The sequence below is a fragment of the Schistocerca gregaria genome, chromosome 1 (assembly GCF_023897955.1).
Source record: "Schistocerca gregaria isolate iqSchGreg1 chromosome 1, iqSchGreg1.2, whole genome shotgun sequence".
Classification (NCBI taxonomy): Eukaryota; Metazoa; Arthropoda; class Insecta; order Orthoptera; family Acrididae; genus Schistocerca; species Schistocerca gregaria.
This window is the reverse complement of record NC_064920.1, coordinates 384,059,420-384,078,275: the sequence shown is the minus strand read 5'-3', so window position 1 is coordinate 384,078,275 and position 18,856 is coordinate 384,059,420. Positions and strand designations below refer to the sequence as shown.

General features: G+C 41.2%; 1 protein-coding gene across 1 annotated transcript in view; it reads right to left on the bottom strand.

The window, feature by feature from the left end:
- Positions 1-4,180, bottom strand: part of LOC126348550 (metastasis-associated protein MTA3) — a 202,181-nt gene extending 198,001 nt beyond the window's left edge. The window contains exon 1 of the mRNA XM_050002369.1: positions 4,044-4,180. The gene's annotated coding sequence lies outside the window, so the exon portion shown is untranslated. The remainder of the gene's footprint in view (positions 1-4,043) is intronic.
- Between the last annotated feature and the right edge of the window lie 14,676 nt (positions 4,181-18,856).

Genomic DNA, 18,856 nt, shown 5'->3' with positions numbered 1-18,856 from the left:
CCCCATCTTTCCCGCTCTCGCTTTTTGGTCCCCTCCCCCAAATCAACCTATGAGTTACCTCAAAGAGAACGGTCTATTGCCACACATTCAACACGGATCTAGAAAACATCGTTCTTGTGAAACAGTGAAACACATATATCTATTTGCATACTTTTAATGTTGAGTGCTATTAACAAGGGACTTCAAATTGATTCCGTATTTCTAGATTTCCAAAAGGCTTTTAAAACTGTACCACACAAGCGGCTTTTAATGAAATTGCCTGTAAATGACTGGATTAGTGATTTCGTATCAGAGAGGTCACAGTTCGTAGTAACTGACAGAAAGTCATCGAGTAAAACAAAAGTGATTTCTGGCATACCCCAAGGTAGTGTTATAAGACCTCCGCTGTTCCTTATCTATATAAATGATTTAAGAGACAATCTGAGCAGCCATCTAGTAAAGTAATCAGAAGATAAAAAAAACTGCAAAACGATTTAGAAAAGATATCTGAATGGTACAAAAATTGGCAAGTGACCCTAAATAATGAAAAATGTGAGGTCTTCCACATGATTGCTAAACGGAATCCGTTAACTTTGGTTACACAGTAAATTAGTCTAATCTAAAGGCCGTAAATTCGATTAACTACCTAGGGATTACAATTACGAACAATTTAACCTGGAAAGAACACGTCGAAAATGTTGTTGGGAAGGCAAACCAAAGACCGAGTTTTACTGGCATAACACTTAGAAAATTTAACAGATCTACTAAAGAGATTGCCTACACTACACTTGTCCATCCTGATTTGGAGTATTGCTGCGCAGTCTGGGATCATTGCCAGATAGGATTAACGGAGTACGCCGAGAAAGTTCAACCAAGAGCAAAACGTCCAGTATTACTGCGAAATAGGAAAGAGAATGTCACGGACAGGATACAGGATTTTGGTTGGAAACGATAAAACAAAAGGGAAGCAGGCCTATTTCACACTTTCCTGTCTAGAAATGCCTAATCGTGAGTGCAGTTGGCGTTGAGTCACACGGGGATAGGATGGAGATTCTTGTGACAACTGAGCTAGGTGGAGCAATGGAAACCCATTCCTAGTAATTGATCATTTAGTTACTGACTGCCTGATAGGTGTATATTCTCTGACAGAAAAAGATGCAATAATTGATTTCACCTTAGGAAATTGTTTCTTGACAGTCAGCGGCTATAAGATTGGAGTAAATCTTCATAGATAAAAGTTAAATCATAGCAAATACTGCTGGAGCTATCGTATACTATTTTTAGGCAATGGCGGCAGCCGGAAAAAAGACGAAATACACTGGAGACCCAAAGAAATTGATACACCAATCTAATGTCGTGTAGGGTTCACGCGAGCACGCAGAAGTGTCGCAACACGACGTGGCGTGGACTCAACTAATGTCTGAAGTAGTGCTGAATGGGAACTGACGCCACGAATCCTGCAGGGCTGTTCGTAAATCCGTAGGAGTACGAGGGAGTGGAGATCTCTTCTGAACAGAACGTTGCAAGACAACCCAGATATGCTCAATAATGTTCATGTCTGGGAAGTTTGGTAGGCAGCGAAAGTGTTTAAACTCAGAAGAGTGTTCCTGGAGCCATTCTGTAGCAATTCTGGATGTGTGGGGTGTCGCATTGTCTTGCTGGAATTGCCCAAGTCCGTCTGAATGCACAATGGACTTGAATGGATGCAGGTGATCAGACATGATGCTTACATACGTGGCACCTGTCAGAGTCGTATCTAGACGTATCAAGGGTCCCACATTACTCCAACAGCACACGGACCACACCATTACAGAGCCTCCATCAGTTTGAACACTCCCTGTTGACGTGCAGGGTCCATGGATTCATGAGGTTATCTCGATACCCTTACACGTCCATCCGTTCGATACAATTTGAAACGCGACTCGTCCAACCAGGCAACATGTCTCCAGTCATAAACAATCCAACATCGGAGTTGAGGGGCCGAGGTGAGGCATAAAACTTTGTGTCGTGCAGTCATCAAGGGTAAACGAGTCGGACTTTGGCTCCGAAAGCCCATATTGATGATGTTTTGTTGAATAGTTCGCACACTGACACTTGTTGATGGCCCAGCATTGAAATCTGCAGCAATTTGAGGAACGGTTCTCTTCAGTCGTCTTTGGACACGTTTTTGCAGGATCTTTTTCCTGCCGCATGTTTTATCGGATTCTGAAACTTACTTAGATCTTGATGAACTGTCATTGTAGCAGCAGTAACCGATCTCCGAGTAACAACTGCGCCAGACATTTATGGTCTTATATAGACTTTGGCGACCGAAACGCCGTATTCTGCCTGTTTACATGTCTTTGTATTTGAATAGGCATCCCTATACCAGTTTCTTTGGCGCTTCAGTGTATCTAAAGCTTCTTGTAGCCAATTAAATGTTTGACTCTACAATTAGAAGGAAACATCAAGGTAAGTTATATGATTTCTTCCGGTATTTACACGAAATCCGCATGTCATTAAAACTCTGTTTACAGAATGGAAATTTGTTCCTATGATGTGTTTTGCCTCAATACCTGTATGATCCTCTGGTCAAAGAGAGCAGCAATGAATGAGAGATGAGATTAGGCAAATACCAGAATGGAATATTATTGAACCGTCTGTAACACCATACTACAGTTCACTGTTAGTGGTAACCAAACCTAATGGAAGTATCTCATATTAGACGTAAGAGCCCTAAATAAAATAATTGTAACTGTACGCACAAGTCCTGAAAATCTTGATGAGCAATTACCTGAAATTCCATGGTGTCGAATACCTCACAAGTTCTGGTTTAATAAATTCATACTAGGAGGTTAAATTAGCACCAGAATCTACAAAGTATGCGTAGAAAGGACACTAAGAGAAATTTTTGCAGAGAGATGTCACAGCAAATTTACAAAAATCTAAGTTTGAAAGAGAGGAGATGAAATTTCTAGTACATATAATATCCTCGCATGGAATATGACTAGGTTCTGATAAAATAGCGCAATCAAGAATTTCCCATACCCAGATACAAAGGAGCAGTTACAGGCCTCTTTTTGGACTTGGCTCTTACTCTTGACATTTGGTTCCAGATCCATTATTAAACAGTACAGCATTACTACATTTATGTAAAAAGACCCCTTCATCCCTTTGAATAAAGGAATGTACTAATGATTTTGAAGCAATCACAGAAGCATTAGTTTTTTCGGGTGCCTTGTATCATCGTGGAATGAGCAAAGATTTTTTTGTCGCTACAAGTACTTCAAAAATAGATTTGGGTTTGTGTCTGTTTCCGATCGATGAAGAACAAGATAAGTATGAAGTAAAAGTGTTTACCTTTGCAAGTAGGACACTCAAGGAATACAAGCATTCTTATTCAGCGACAGAATTAGAAACTCTAACGAATGTGTGGACATTCAAAAAGTTCTACATTTATGATGAAAACATTAAAGTATATACTGATCACCAAGCTTTCAGTTTTTCGATGTCGTGCAAATTGTTACACCCGCACTTAGCACGTTAGGCATTAGCCTTACGTTTGAAGTAAATCATTTAGTAGGAAAACAGAACATTGTAGCTGGCGCATTATTCAGACAACCACAAGGTGTAACTGAAATTGCAGAAACGCAAGATTACGTAACAGATTGTCGCATTTTACTCGTGGAAGACAAACACTGCAGACAATACTATATTGGCATATGCAGAAACATGAAAGAATTAAATGAAGCAAATCCACATAGGTACAAGATGAGAATACAGTAAAAACAGAAGACCACAGACAGTTTGAAACAATATTAAGCCTTGCACAATGACATTTTGTCGTACTGGAGAGATCCTGGTGTGTATGCATTCCATCTGAAGCTGCAGATAAACTTATTTTGTATACACATCATACGCTGTGTAATTTAATAAAAAAAAATTTAAAAATTTAAAGGAAAGCAATAAAAGAAATTGATTGGTAATTGTCCTTTTGCTTGCAATGAAGAGAGAATATTAGTACAAATGTGTTATTATGAAATGTTGTGCATGTACAAAATTGTGCTATTGTTCATTCACTTTACCTTGCGTCGTTTCTTTTTCTGTGTCGATCTTCTGGAATTTTTTACATCTGTTTATCTTACGAAAATATGATCGTGGACTTCCTTTTCTCCATTTCAATTGTAGATGCAGGCAGCCGACTCTAGGAAACACCAGTGACTAAACTTCTACATACGAGAGAGCCAGACTGAGAATGTCTAAAAAACAAAATCGTATACAAATAATTGAATGAAAGTCCATTCATTTGTCTGCGCCCCACCGCGCATTCACAATTAACGTCTCTGACAACTCTTACGCTCAATCGGTGTTTCATTTTTATTTTATTCTTAAATAAATATTAACTTTACGGTATGCTGGGGGTCCTTCATCATGTATCTACACAACCGCCCCCACACTATACGTTCACATGGTGTTATGGAGCCGTACAGTGTTTCTATTTTTATTTATTTATCGATGCCCTTTGTTGTCACCTTCTTTTTTATTCAATGGAATGGATATGTCAGCTTACGCTATAAAAGTATTATATACATAATATGTGAGTCCATTACATATTAAAATTTAGCGGGTTAACAATAATGTCCAGTTTGCTCCATTCTCAGTGTCGGGTTTCGCGCTGGCGCACTGACTAATTTGGCGGCAAGAACTAGGTGCCAATGGTCCAAATGCTATATGCTACTGTTGCACGTGCGTGCACTCGTTTTCTTGGTGTTGATGTCCCATTGAGTGTCACACTTTCATTTGAGTGCCACGTATCGAAGAATTGCTGTGGCGTTTGTCTTCATTCTGGGTGCAATGAGTGTGTGCTTATTGTTGCAAAATCCGACGCTGTGGCAGAAGAACTCAATTTTTATGGCCCGGGTGTCATTACTACCCGTCGAACTCGCATTTTCAGTGAGAGAACCCTGACCAACAGCATCTGTCGATGAGGTGAGTAACTGCTCGAACAACTATAGTTCACTTGTCCATGTATCAAACGTTGTGAGCCACAATATTCATAAATTATTTCTTGCACACGCATGTTCATGTCACCACTCTTGACCGTGCACTTCTTGAAAGACACATTTAACTGCCCAAAATATTTTATAAACTGCTTGTCTTTGAAGTTCATTTCTTCATATAGAGTTTGGTTTCCGAAGAAAGAATTGAGTTACAACAATACAAATAAGAGGGGCGTTTGAAAAGTCCGTGCAAAGTCCGAGAGAGGGCACCACTGGTGCGTATCGAGGTCATGTTTAGTTAGTAGCACCTTTGGAAAGAATGCACACGATGTTTCAGCCATATTGATCTATTTCTTTGTGTCTGGCATTCGTGTGAATCAAGGAAGTCGAGTGATTGTCAAAAAATGGACGAAAAAGAATTTCGTGTGGTGATTAAACATTATTTTATGAAAGGCAAAGCGCCTTAGGAGATTAAAGGGAAGCTTGCTAAACATTACGGTGACTCTGCACCTTCGATTAGAACAGTTTATAAGTGGTTTCAAAATTTTAGGAGTAGCCATATGGACACAAGTGATATTGAACGTTCTGGACGCCCTGTGGAGGTTACGACTCCAGATAAAACCCTGATAAAACCCATGATATGGCGATGGATGACAGAAGAGTTAAGGTGCGTGAGATTGCTGTTGCTGTGGGCATTCGAATGAGCGGGTACATAATATTTTGCATAAACATTTGGACATGAGAAAGCTATCCGCAAGATGGGTTCCGCGATTGCTCATGCTTGACCAAAAACGGAATCATGTGAAATGTTGCAAGCATGATTTGCAGCTTTCATGAAGAATCCACAGGACTTTGAAGTGTCGTTTCGTCACTGTGGATGAAGCATGGATACATTAGTATACTCGTGAGACCAAACAACATTCTAAACAAAGGGTTATCAATGGAGAATCGGAACAAAAAGAGGCGAAGATCAGTCCTTCGGCCGGAAAGGTTATGGCGACTGTCTTTTGGGATTCGCAAAGGGTAATCCTCATTGACTATCTGGAAAAGGGTAAAACTGTTACTGGTGTATATTATTCATCGTTATTGGACCGCCTGAAAACCGAGTTGCAAGAAAAACGCTGGCAATTCGACCGCAAATTAAGTCCTTTTCCATCACGACAATGCACCAGCACACACCTCAGCAATTGTGGTCGCAAAATTAGTGGCAACATTATTCCAACTCGTTTCACATCCCCCCTATTCTCCAGACTTGGCTCCCTCAGACTACTATTTGTTCCCCAATTTGAAGAAATGGCTGGTGGGACAAAGATTTTATTCAAACGTGGAGGCAGCAACTAATAGCAGTTTTGCAGACTTGGATAATTCCTATTATTCGAAAGGGATCAACAAATTAGAACAGTGTTTGATGAAGTGTATAAGTCTGAAAGGAGGCTATGTCGAAAAATAAAAAAAGGTTTACCCCAAACACATAAGTAGTTTTTAATTTTGGCCAGACTTCTCAAATGCCCGTCGTAACACGATAGCTTATACCTATGGGTGACATTCCATCTATTGGTTATATTACGAAGACACATTTCTTAAGTTTTAAAACGTCATAAAAATTTTCGTTAACTTGGTTCTGTTAATACAGTTTGTTTGTTAGCTTCAACTTATCTTAGTTCACATCACATATACTAATAAATCACATATCTCATTTTTATGACGCAATACAAACATATGATACAGTTTTGCTTCATTTTATAATAGGCTTTTATCACTTATGGGAGCTTATTTATTTCTTAGGTAGAAGCGGGAGAAAAACATTCGAAATAGGACTAAAACATTGCGCATTGCTGGCCTAATTACGCTTGGCGCCGCCTACTTTGTTTGTAAGGGAAGAAAGGAAATACTCATCTACTGGTTGAAGGGCCGGCCGGAGTGGCCGAGCCGTTCTAGGCTGTAGAGTCTGGAACCGCGCGACCGCTATGGTCGCAGGTTCGAATCCTGTCTCGCCCATGGATGTGTGTGATGTCCTTAGGTTAGTTAGTTCTAAGTAGTTCAAAGTTTTTGGGGACTGATGACCTCAGAAGTTAAGTCTCATAGTGCTGAGAGCCATTTGAACCATTTTCAACTGGTTCAGGGATTTATGTGGAAGTGTTACTCGTACAATCATGGACTAGTTGCCAAGGAACTTTTGCTTCTTTGAAAGAATGTGTACCGACTAATCATTGACGAAGAGTCAGGTTGTTTCTTCATGTACTAGTGCTGTTTACTTCAATTCAAGTGTAGCTTAGTGTGATATCAAATGTTTTAACCATCGTATACTTATCTTTCTCAAATACCTGGCATTGTCATTATTCAAGCTTTCATGTGTGACGATAAAAAATTAATTGGTTTTTGTAAAATCTCATGCTTAAATGTATATGTGTACTCTGCAGCGAATAGGTAGTGGTAATTGTCACGGAGACACATTGCGACGATGCATACTTCATTTTTCATTTGCCTTATGACTTTTATTGTAAATATCCTTATAGCTAAATTGTTTACTCGAGATGAGGCCCGTTTCTTCATTTGGTACCGGCTACTCTCGCGTAATTCTCTTCTTCTGCGCCGTGACGATGCACTGGCCACTGAAAGAAAAACTTAAAACTAACTTAAAAATAATTGCATGCACACTGATACATTTGCTCATTGCATACGCCGCAAATATTTTCATACTTTGTGTACATTCATAGTCTGTTATCCATTATGATCATTTACTTTACAATGAAAATCAGCTGACATTTCTTATCGTATTTTGTGGTTAGTCGATAGCTTACACGTCTCGTATAGTTTTTCATAATGCTCCCCTTTGGTTGTAAATATGTTTTATATATAATACACTCCTGGAAATGGAAAAAAGAACACATTGATACCGGTGTGTCAGACCCACCATACTTGCTCCGGACACTGCGAGAGGGCTGTACAAGCAATGATCACACGCACGGCACAGCGGACACACCAGGAACCGCGGTGTTAGCCGTCGAATGGCGCTAGCTGCGCAGCATTTGTGCACCGCCGCCGTCAGTCAGCCAGTTTGCCGTGGCATACGGAGCTCCATCGCAGTCTTTAACACTGGTAGCATGCCGCGACAGGGTGGACGTGAACCGTATGTGCAGTTGACGGACTTTGAACGAGGGCGTATAGTGGGCATGCGGGAGGCCGGGTGGACGTACCGCCGAATTGCTCAACACGTGGGGCGTGAGGTCTCCACAGTACATCGATGTTGTCGCCAATGGTCGGCGGAAGGTGCACGTGCCCGTCGACCTGGGACCGGACCGCAGCGACGCACGGATGCACGCCAAAACCTTAGGATCCTACGCAGTGCCGTAGGGGACCGCACCGCCACTTCCCAGCAAATTAGGGACACTGTTGCTCCTGGGGTATCGGCGAGGACCATTCGCAACCGTCTCCATGAAGCTGGGCTACGGTCCCGCACACCGTTAGGCCGTCTTCCGCTCACGCCCCAACATCGTGCAGCCCGCCTCCAGTGGTGTCGCTACAGGCGTGAATGGAGGGACGAATGGAGATGTGTCGTCTTCAGCGATGACAGTCGCTTCTGCCTTGGTGCCAATGATGGTCGTATGCGTGTTTGGCGCCGTGCAGGTGAGCGCCACAATCAGGACTGCATACGACCGAGACACACAGGGCCAACACCCGGCATCATGGTGTGGGGAGCGATCTCCTACACTGGCCGTACACCTCTGGTGATCGTCGAGGGGACACTGAATAGTGCACGGTACATCCAGACCGTCATCGAACCCATCGTTCTACCATTCCTAGACCGGCAAGGGAACTTGCTGTTCCAACAGGACAATGCATGTCCGCATGTATCCCGTGCCGCCCAACGTGCTCTAGAAGGTGTAAGTCAACTACCCTGGCCAGCAAGATCTCCGGATCTGTCCCCCATTGAGCATGTTTGGGACTGGATGAAGCGTTGTCTCACGCGGTCTGCACGTCCAGCACGAACGCTGGTCCAACTGAGGCGCCAGGTGGTAATGGCATGGCAAGCCGTTCCACAGGACTACATCCAGCATCTCTACGATCGTCTCCATGGGAGAATAGCAGCCTGCATTGCTGCGAAAGGTGGATATACACTGTACTAGTGCCGACATTGTGCATGCTCTGTTGCCTGTGTCTATGTGCCTGTGGTTCTGTCAGTGTGATCATGTGATGTATCTGACCCCAGGAATGTGTCAATAAAGTTTCCCCTTCCTGGGACAATGAATTCACGGTGTTCTTATTTCAATTTCCTGGAGTGTAGCTTAGTATTTAAGTAAATCAGTGTACATATATCAGTAGGTTCCTTAGTTTCCTAGACAGTAGATGTATTTACGCACTATTTCCGTTTACTTTGTATTTAGGTTAAGTACATATTGCATTCTTATTTTGGCTGCGCCTGCAGCCAGTCTTTCGCGCGTGCCTACAAGTCAGTGTCTCTCTCCTGCTACTGACGTCAGCGCGTATTGTTGAGCGCGCGGCAGCTGAGCCACAAGCTAATTTTGTTTATACCTTCGCTTCGCACGAAGCCGTGTGTTACTTCCCATTCCTGTTAATTTTTATTCCTATCTGTACAAATTAGAAAGATTACTTATGCCTATACACATTACTTTACCTTATAGTACACTCCAGAAGAAAAATTTCTCTTAGGATTATGTACACTATGTACAATTGATGATGATGATGAGGTCCCATACTCCGAGGAGCGTAGAGGACGATGCGGGAGACCTGCACCGCTGACTAGGCATGGTCCTAGCGGAGGTGGTACAATTATCCTGCGATAAAAGAAATTGTTACCACACTTCGTCATTCTATAAATGCTTTTATGTCTTTGTGACGGTAGATACCCTAGTCTCTTCCCGTTTTCTCATAGACTAATCTGTAAGTCGAAGAATATGGTATTTTGGAAATTAGATATGGTCCTCAATGGAGTAATTGCCACTTTTTATTTAGTTTGCCAAATTTTGTCCATTTAGGGTGCGTCCGTAAGAGGTCTCGTTGCCCTTCAAAAATTGTGTAACACGTTTCAGTTTATTGATATAAATTTTCTTTCTGTACTCGGCCCTGTTTTCTAGTGTAACCATGGCTTGTTTCATTTCGTCTTGTAGTGTCATTTCTGTAGTGGGTACCTTTGGTGTGGACGACTCCCCCTCATTCTTTGCTTTGTCTGGAACATCAGTTCATTAGGTGTGAAACCTGTTGAAGAATGTGGAAGGTTATTGACAACTTGCAGGCAAGGAGTTACATATTCTAACCGTTGGGTATGTTTGTGAGGGGTGTATGTTCTAATAAACCGGTTAAATTCTTTAAAGACTTGCTCAACTGGGCTTGCTTCTGGGTGAAAAAAGCTTACTAATATATGTTTTATGCCCTGTTAGATCATAAATTGTTTCCACTTTCGCCCAACGAAATATGAAGCTTTATCGGTTAGTAGTACTTTCGGTTTACTTACTCTTCTCAAATAGTCTCCCTCAAGTCTTTTTCTGACATTTGTGGCTGTTGCATTTTTAATGGCATACATTTCGATGTTTCGAGCTAATGTCGGATAGTGCTACTATATATTTTACTCCTACTTTACTTTTTGGATATGGACCAGCTATGTCCAGTGATTCAATATCTAGAGGTTTTTTTTGTGAGTATTGGGTGTAACTCAGTATATTTTGACACATTCGACTGTTTTGATTTTTTACATATCCCACATTTTCTTAATACTTGTAGGACTCGCCTTCTCAAATTTGGAAAATAACGAAGTTTTGCAATTTTTGCAGTACATTTGCACACTCCATAATGTCCCCCATACTTCATGTGTGTGTCTCATAAATCAGTCGATATAATCTTCCGGGACACACACACACACACCATTGATCAGATTTTTCATGTTTCCTATGAAACAAAGTGCCCTTATACTCCTCATACCAGTTACGTACTTTTCCACCTTCATCTTTCTTAAGGTTTTGAATGACTTTACTCCCTCTACGATCTTGCTGTTGTATAATTTTCATCTGCGTACAAAACTTATGATAATCAGACTGTTGTGTTGTACCTTGCATTAATAACGTTTTGATTTCTGCATCTTCCTCTGTTACTTCACTAAATTCCTCTAAACCTAGTGGTAGCCTAGACGAGGCGTCTGCAATGACGATATTTAATATAAATGATCTCAAAATTGAATTCTTGTAAATATAGACACCACGTAGCTAATCTACAGTGCAATAGTTTACATGTTAAAAGAAGTGGCAGTGACTGGTGGTCACAGTAAATTTTGATATTCTTGCGCCACAAAAAAAATTCAAACTTTTTAAATGCCCATCTTACCGCTAAACTTTCCAATTCTGACACAGAGTAAGACCTTTCTGCTTCTGATAACGTGCGAATAGCAAAACTGATGACCTTGGGTACTTCCTTACCTTCTTCCCCTTGCGTCTGGAATAAGCAAGCCCCTAGCCCTTGGGATGAGGCATCTGTGCATAGACAAAAACTCTTGGACATGCCAGGATGGCTAAGAATGTTTGTATTTATCAATGCCTGCTTAATGTTATTAAAGTCCTCCTGACACTGTTCATCCCATAACCAAAGCCTTTTTTTTCGTTACAAGTTGAGCAACACATCACTGTTCATCAGTTGTTGTGGTACGAATTTACGAAAAAAACGAAGCTAGTCCTAAAAAGGCTTTTAGTTGCTTTTTATTCCTTGGAGCTGGACAATTGCGTATGGCATCAAGTTTTTTCGGGTCAGGTAATATGCCTTGTTCTGACACAACATGTCCTAAAAATTTGATTTGCTCCTTACCAAAACTAGACTTTTTTTAAAATTGGGCTGCTACTCCGTAATCTGTGAATCTTTCAAGTACCTGCTCAATGAGTCTGATATGTTCTAACCAAGAGGGTGTCGCTATTAGCAGGTCGTCTACATAGGCAGTGACTTTGCTAAGCAGTTCTGGTCCTAGAATCCTGTCCAATGCAGATATAAACACTCTTGCGCTAATGTTCAGTCCCAAATGTAGACCACAGAATTCGTAACTTTTGCCCCCACTAACAAATGCAGTATATTTTCGACTTTCTTCGTAGAACTCTATTTGCCAGTAGGACCTCTTAAGATCGAGTATACTGAAATATTTTGTATTGTAAAACTTTAGAGGCTGTTCGTCCAAGTTGTCTGGTCTTATGCGTGCTGGTACTATAATCTTATTGATACCTCTATCATCGTAAACTAATCTTACAGAACCATCTGGTTTACTTACTGGTAATATTGGACTACAATAGGGTGAAAATGAAAGTTGTATAATCCCCCATTTAATCATACGATTGATGTCTTCCCTTACTATCTCTCGCTTTGCCCATGGAATACGATTTGACACTACACAAAATGTCTCATGTGGATGGACTTCAAATTTATATTCATAGTCTTTGATTACTTCTGGCTCCTTACTGGAAACATTGGCATACTTAAACAAAAAGTTAGAAAGTTCTTGTCGTTGCATCTCGTTTAGTACCTGTGATTCACTTAGTTTCTGCTCTACCATTTCGTAACTAACCTCAGTGTTCGCTTCTTGTTCAGCATCGAATTTGTTTGTGAAACATACAGCTTTCAATCCAATAAGATTCATTCTCTTTCCGAGCGGCTAGCTGCGAGATGCAACTAGACGACGAGAATCTATCTCCTGCACGCTGTGGTGTTGCCGTACTTCGCGACAACCGAATTATTCATTCAACAGTTGGTGATTCATATTTCTTGTAGGTATATTGCTGAGGATGTGTGTCTGTAAACGTTTTAGTGAGGTTAAAAAATGTCAGGCGATGGCAATAAACACAAAGTGCTTCACAAGCATGCGAGGGGAACTATTTACCGCATTTATAGCTTTTTCAAACGTCAGTTTTAAAATGGGCCTCCTACTGTTGACATCTGAAGACACAAGAATAGACTACAGAATCATGTGGTGTTGGCAACAGAACTGTGAAAGGAATCGTAAACGAAACTGTTATAGAGGAACCTATGGAAAAAGTGGTTTTGTGTCGTCTGAAACGCGTCGAAATCGCAAGAAACCTAGAACACAAAAAGTCTTAAAGCGCTCCATATGAATGGTGAATACCCGACACCCCAAAAACTTGTTACAATTATTCATGCCTCCAAAGATCGCGCTTCGTCAGTGTAAAAAAATTAAAAAGACATTGGTTTCAGGTACATTAAGACGAGAGCTTACAGTTGAAAGAAGGGACACAGTCACAGCACAAACCACAACTCTTATAAAGATGCATGATACAAGAGAAGAAGGTAGTTCAACAGTGTATTACCCTGATGAAACACGAGCGAATCAGAATCATTCCAGGTAGACCTGCTGGAAAATGGGTGTTGGGATTGGGGGTTTTAAAGTTCCCATAGGAGTAGGAGTAATAGGACAAAGTCTGTCCTGGGACAGATAATTTATTCACAATGACGGCTAGGTTCGCCCACCCCCTCCATCCCCACCACCGCACATCACCCACACAAAATGTGGAAAGGACAGGAAATTTCAAATTTTGGCAGGAAATAGGTCAGATGGGCTATCTCCACTAACGAAGCTCCCTAACCTCTCTCCCCATTGCTATGACATCACCCACCTTTCTCGACCATCATCCTGCCCCTGGAAATGGTGGGAAATGGTCAGTCTGTACTGAACTGCCAGAGAGAGAGGTTAGGTTAGTATACTTTATTTATTTTCTGTGTACTCTACCGCCCCTTCCTCCACTTTCTGCCGCCCTTGTCCCCGCTTTAAATGTTCAGCTGCTTGTTTAGAGAAACCATCAGAGGGAAAAAAATTTCAGAGTCATACAGTTACTTTGGTGTTCATCACTCTTCTGAAACACTGAGTGGGTTTAGCTTATTTTCACTGCTGTAGTCAGCGATGTTAAGGCACTTGTTTTTTTATATTTTTCACTTTCGCAAGCACAGTTCTACAAGAAGATATCCAGTCTGGTATTGAAGAGAAAATCTTAACAATTACAGTCTAAAAGTTCATGATATGTTTTGAAACCCCACTACAAATCGAGAAAAAAAAACAGATGAAGCAGATTAGATTTCTAAAAGATTATCCCAGAATTCAAAGTACTGTCCTACAGACGGGAACAAAGGCTGGAAATTTCTGTGAATTTTCGATGTGTTACAACAGCCTGGATGTCTGGAGATGCTCTAAGGCCACAGTGGAGAGTAGGTGACAGCATCCCACATGTCCGAGCCAGAGGACGCTGATCATCCTGGACTGCTCTCTGAATATTCAAACAAAGAAGCTATCATGTGACTCTCTGACATCATGGAACCTTCTGTAGATGCCTAGTTCAGACCCTGCCCTGTTTGAACCAGTCTGTATAAACTCCTGTGGCCCCCACATAGTATGTCTTGTGACCCTTTGATGTCATGGAACTTCCTGTGAATGGAATGTCTTGATGGGTTGTAACTGAATTTACCCACCGAAAAGCTGCTGTAATGTGGGAACACTGTCCACTACTTTCTACATATGGACAAATTGCGAGAATTTCAGAGGAAAACTATTATGTACAGATAGAAAAACATGTAGCAGTCATATTAAACCATGAAAAAGTGGTATATGAATAATGAAATAAGGGACTATTGCCAAAGACACTTAGTCAATTACTCTTCCCTGCTACTGCCGAGGAAAGTTTGATTTTTTCGGCATGGAACCGATCTCCATCGAGGCTCTATCACCACAACGATTGGGACCTCCATACCATATTGTTATGTCGCAGTACTAAAAAAAAGTCGTATCCTGCACGATACAAAATCACCACTTCTCAAACCTGCATATCGCCATACACTCCTACACACATTGCAAAGACACACAGATCTCAAAAACAGAACCACAAGCACCATATATAGTCGCAGAACTAGATATCCCCCACCAACAAAAGCATTTCATCAGCAAGGTCAGTCGGTCATCTACCACAGCCAACGAATATGAGGCAACTGACCCGGCATGAACCTAATGGGTGATTGGGGTGCCCTCTGCAGATGGTGGCAGAAGTAGGGAGATGGCGTTACCAGCACAGTTTGTTTGTGTGTGTTGCATTCATTCAGGGGCAATAAAAGCTTCAGAGGCAAGCCTATTGTTATGGTAATTGACTTACAACCTCCAGGAGATAACCAGTGCTTCTGCAAAACCCCAAATGAGAAACACACGCGACTATAACTATTAAAACGTTAATTATCTCATTGAAATCGGTATTCGTTAAAACATATGAGTTGAACTAACAATTTCCTCTATTTTTAATTTTACACTTGAAGATCTGCCTTTATGAGATAAGTTTCTAGTTGCTCAATGGTTTGCAGCATGTCCCACATAATGACCTTGCTAAAGTTTCGGTCTTGTAGAGATATAATTTCCACTCTTTATCTTCAGAACAATTCTCTGTAAGCGATCTATAGCATACTGCTAGGCAGTTGATATCGAGAACAATCGCGAAAATGATATGATTTTCTGGCAAACTGTATGAAAATACATGAAACTGCGGAAATTTTCATACGCTATGTGATGATTTCAGCATAAAAGTGCCACAAATACGTCGTTTTTGGATGTGTAAACTCTGATATTGCTGCTGATCTTGGCTTTGAGATCGACGAAGCAATTCTCGTCGACAGTAAATGTTCTTGTAATATCAAACTAAGTCTCTGCAGAAACAACAGCAGCAAGCAAGCCAGATCGGTAGCAGTACCGTTAGCTCACGCCTTTGTGCCAGGGGAACCAGCCCAGCCTTTGTACACCAGTTTGGAGAGTGGGCGTTGTCCACAGAGGGAGCTCCAAGGTGAATGAGCGACCGACGTCACATGGAATCTCTCATGCTGTTAGTCTATACAGTGCACGTGCTTAGGATTTTTGGTATCTGTCTATCTTCGCGCTATTATGTTTCAGTGTCTGGTGGTGGTCGACAGCTATATGCAGGTTACAGTAGTGATGATTGTCTATTGTGTAGGATAAGAATTGTGTTTAACATTATGGTGTAGGATGCGAATTGTGTTTACTACAACGATATGAAATGGTGGTACAGACTTATGTGGTATTATAGCCTGATTGGAGATTGGTTTCACGCCGAAAAATTCAAGCTTTCCTCAAAAATAACAGAGCAGTGTAACTGATGAAGCGTCTTTTGCGATAGTTTCCATATTTCAAGCTCTGCAGACCACTTATACAGTTTTTAACTATCAGTACAATATGACTGGTTAGATGACGTCAGAGAGTCACAAGACATTGTTTGTGGGGGGCATAGGAGTCACTTCAGACTGGTTTGAATAAGAGAGAATTCCGTCACGCCAGAGAGTCACGTGATACTTAAGTATTCAGAGACAAGTGCAGGCAGACCAGTCTCCTCTGGCCATTGTGGCTTTAGAATATCTCCAGATCAGTAGTTGTAGGACATCGAAAATTCAAAGAAAATTCCACCGTCTTTCTCGTCTGCAGGATAGTGCTTCGAATTCTAGGAGAATGTTTTAGACATTCGATCTGCTGAGTGCCTGTAGTTTTTTTTTTTTTTTTTTTTTTTTTGTACCGACAGTTGTGAGTTTCTAAATATGTCATGAACTTTTAGACAAGTAGCTGTTGTGATTTTCCAATCTCTGCTAAGCCACCAGTATTCTTCGAAAAGTGGGTAAAGTAAAAAAGAAGTGCCTTAACATCACCGACTCCAGCTGTAAATACAGTATAAACTAAAGCCGCGCAGCTTTTTGTAAAAGTGGTGAACACTACAACAGCTGTAGGACTCAGGAACTTTTTCTGTATGACTGTATCTTCAAACAAGCAGTCAAAGCTCGAAAAGTTGTGAGCATCCTATTTAGAGTTACAGAGATATTTAGTTTTTCATTTTGAGTTGCAGGTGAAAGGGCGCACTCTATGTAGAGTTCGATTCTGCCTGCTACTGGTTTTGAGTGGTACTGTGAACTTTTTAACACCAGTTGTGTGACATCATCAACATCAAACTGTATTGTGATTTTAGGCATAAATAAAAAAAATAAGTGTGTGAAATCCAACCATGGAAACTCATTAAATTAACAATATTCTGCAGCGCCTTGTCTTCTGCAAATCGTTTAAACAATATTCCACGTTTAAACAATATTCCAGTGATTTAAATCGTTTAACAAAATGCGATTGACAGTATATTAGCTTACCGTCATGAGATCCTCCCACTCCAACACAGGATGAGCGATCTTCTGGGAGGGGAGACATCCTCTGGTAGTGGAATTCCTAATTGTTTAAATAAAGAAATAAACAGGATGAAATTGTTTGAATGAATCATCCCAGTCTGGCAACTCAACACAGACTGAGCATTTCCTAACATTATTCCTGTTGATGGGGTGGGGGGGGGGCTGAGCTTTTCCTGCCAATTTCCAACAGAGTAGCACCCAAAATACAGAAAATAAATTACCCTATGTCCTTCCTCTCCAGCAGCTCAGCACAGATCGAGTCTTTTCCACACCAGTTTCCAGAAGGGAATGGGAGGGGGTGAGGGGAAAGAGTGTGGAAGGTGGGGCTGGGGGATTTCCCAGAGGGTGAGGGGGTAATTTAATTAATTAGACAATTAATTTCATATCATTAATATGCTTATATCGTCGAGGGAAAGGAGACAGGGGTTGGGGATTTCCCAGAGATGTGGAGGAGGAGAGAGGTGGTGGTAGGGGGGGGGGGGGGTTCACACAAGGACTGATTATGCCCAAGGGGTCATAAACCAATCCTCAGAGAGTCATAAATCAATTAGCATAACAACAGGTTTGCCGCTGAATGTTTGATTACTCCTGAATGTCTGCAACCCACCCAAACAAAGTACACTGATAACACCATTGCCCTACTACTGGCAGTCAGTCTCCCGATTATTGTTCAAAGGATGGGCTGGTTTCTCTGGCACAAAGGTTTCAGGCCTGCTTCCTGTTGTGGTTTTTGCATTGAGATGCGACTATCTCTGTACTCTGGGATTTCAAGAATAGTTACTTTCTGAGCTCTGTCGATGAGAAATATTTCATCAGTCTCGAAACTGATGTCAGCTGCAATATCCGATTTTACACACCAAAACGACGACATTTGTGACACTTTTATGCTGTAATTATTGAGTGGCATATGAAAGTTTCCAGGATTTCATGTATTTTCACATGGTTTACCGGAATATCATATCATTTACGCAGTTGTTCTCAGTATCAGCCACATAGCACTATGCTACGGGTTGCTTGCACAGTATAATTCCGAAGATAAAAAGTGGAAACTATATCACTAGAGACCCGAAACTTAAGCGTAGTCATTACCTGGGGCTTGTTACAAATATGAATATGCAGTAACTTATACCATCTGTGAAGATTTTTCTGTGTAACTCGAAAATAGTGAAAACTGGCAATTCCATCATATTTTTTAATGAATGCCGATATAACAGATTCCATACTACCCTTGTATTTTACAAAGTCAACCTGCTATCCAGGATTCAACCCCATAACAATCTGCTTTCCATATCTATTCCTCCCCCTTCTGGATTTTTCTTGCCTCCTATTGGAACATAGTAGCACAGTTAGGTCGTTTGGGGGAAAATCCCTCACATTGGAGGTAGCTGAGGGTGGTAGTAAGAAATTCAAATTCCACACAGAGCACAATTGAACTCCTCCACTGTGTCCTTCAGCAATTTGCAGCAGTAGAGCAGAGTGCTCATGGTACAACTATTGGAAACAATAACCTGATTAATTGGGAATTTGGAGTTGTGATTGGAAGCAGTGGTGCACAAAAAGATAGTTATAATTTCAAATTTCTGCGGGAATTTATGCTTCATGGTTGTGTAATTCCCGACCATCTACAGGTCTGTTAAGTGTATTTTTTAAAGCAGTATACAATTTCCAACTTCGTTCTCTCCGCTACACCA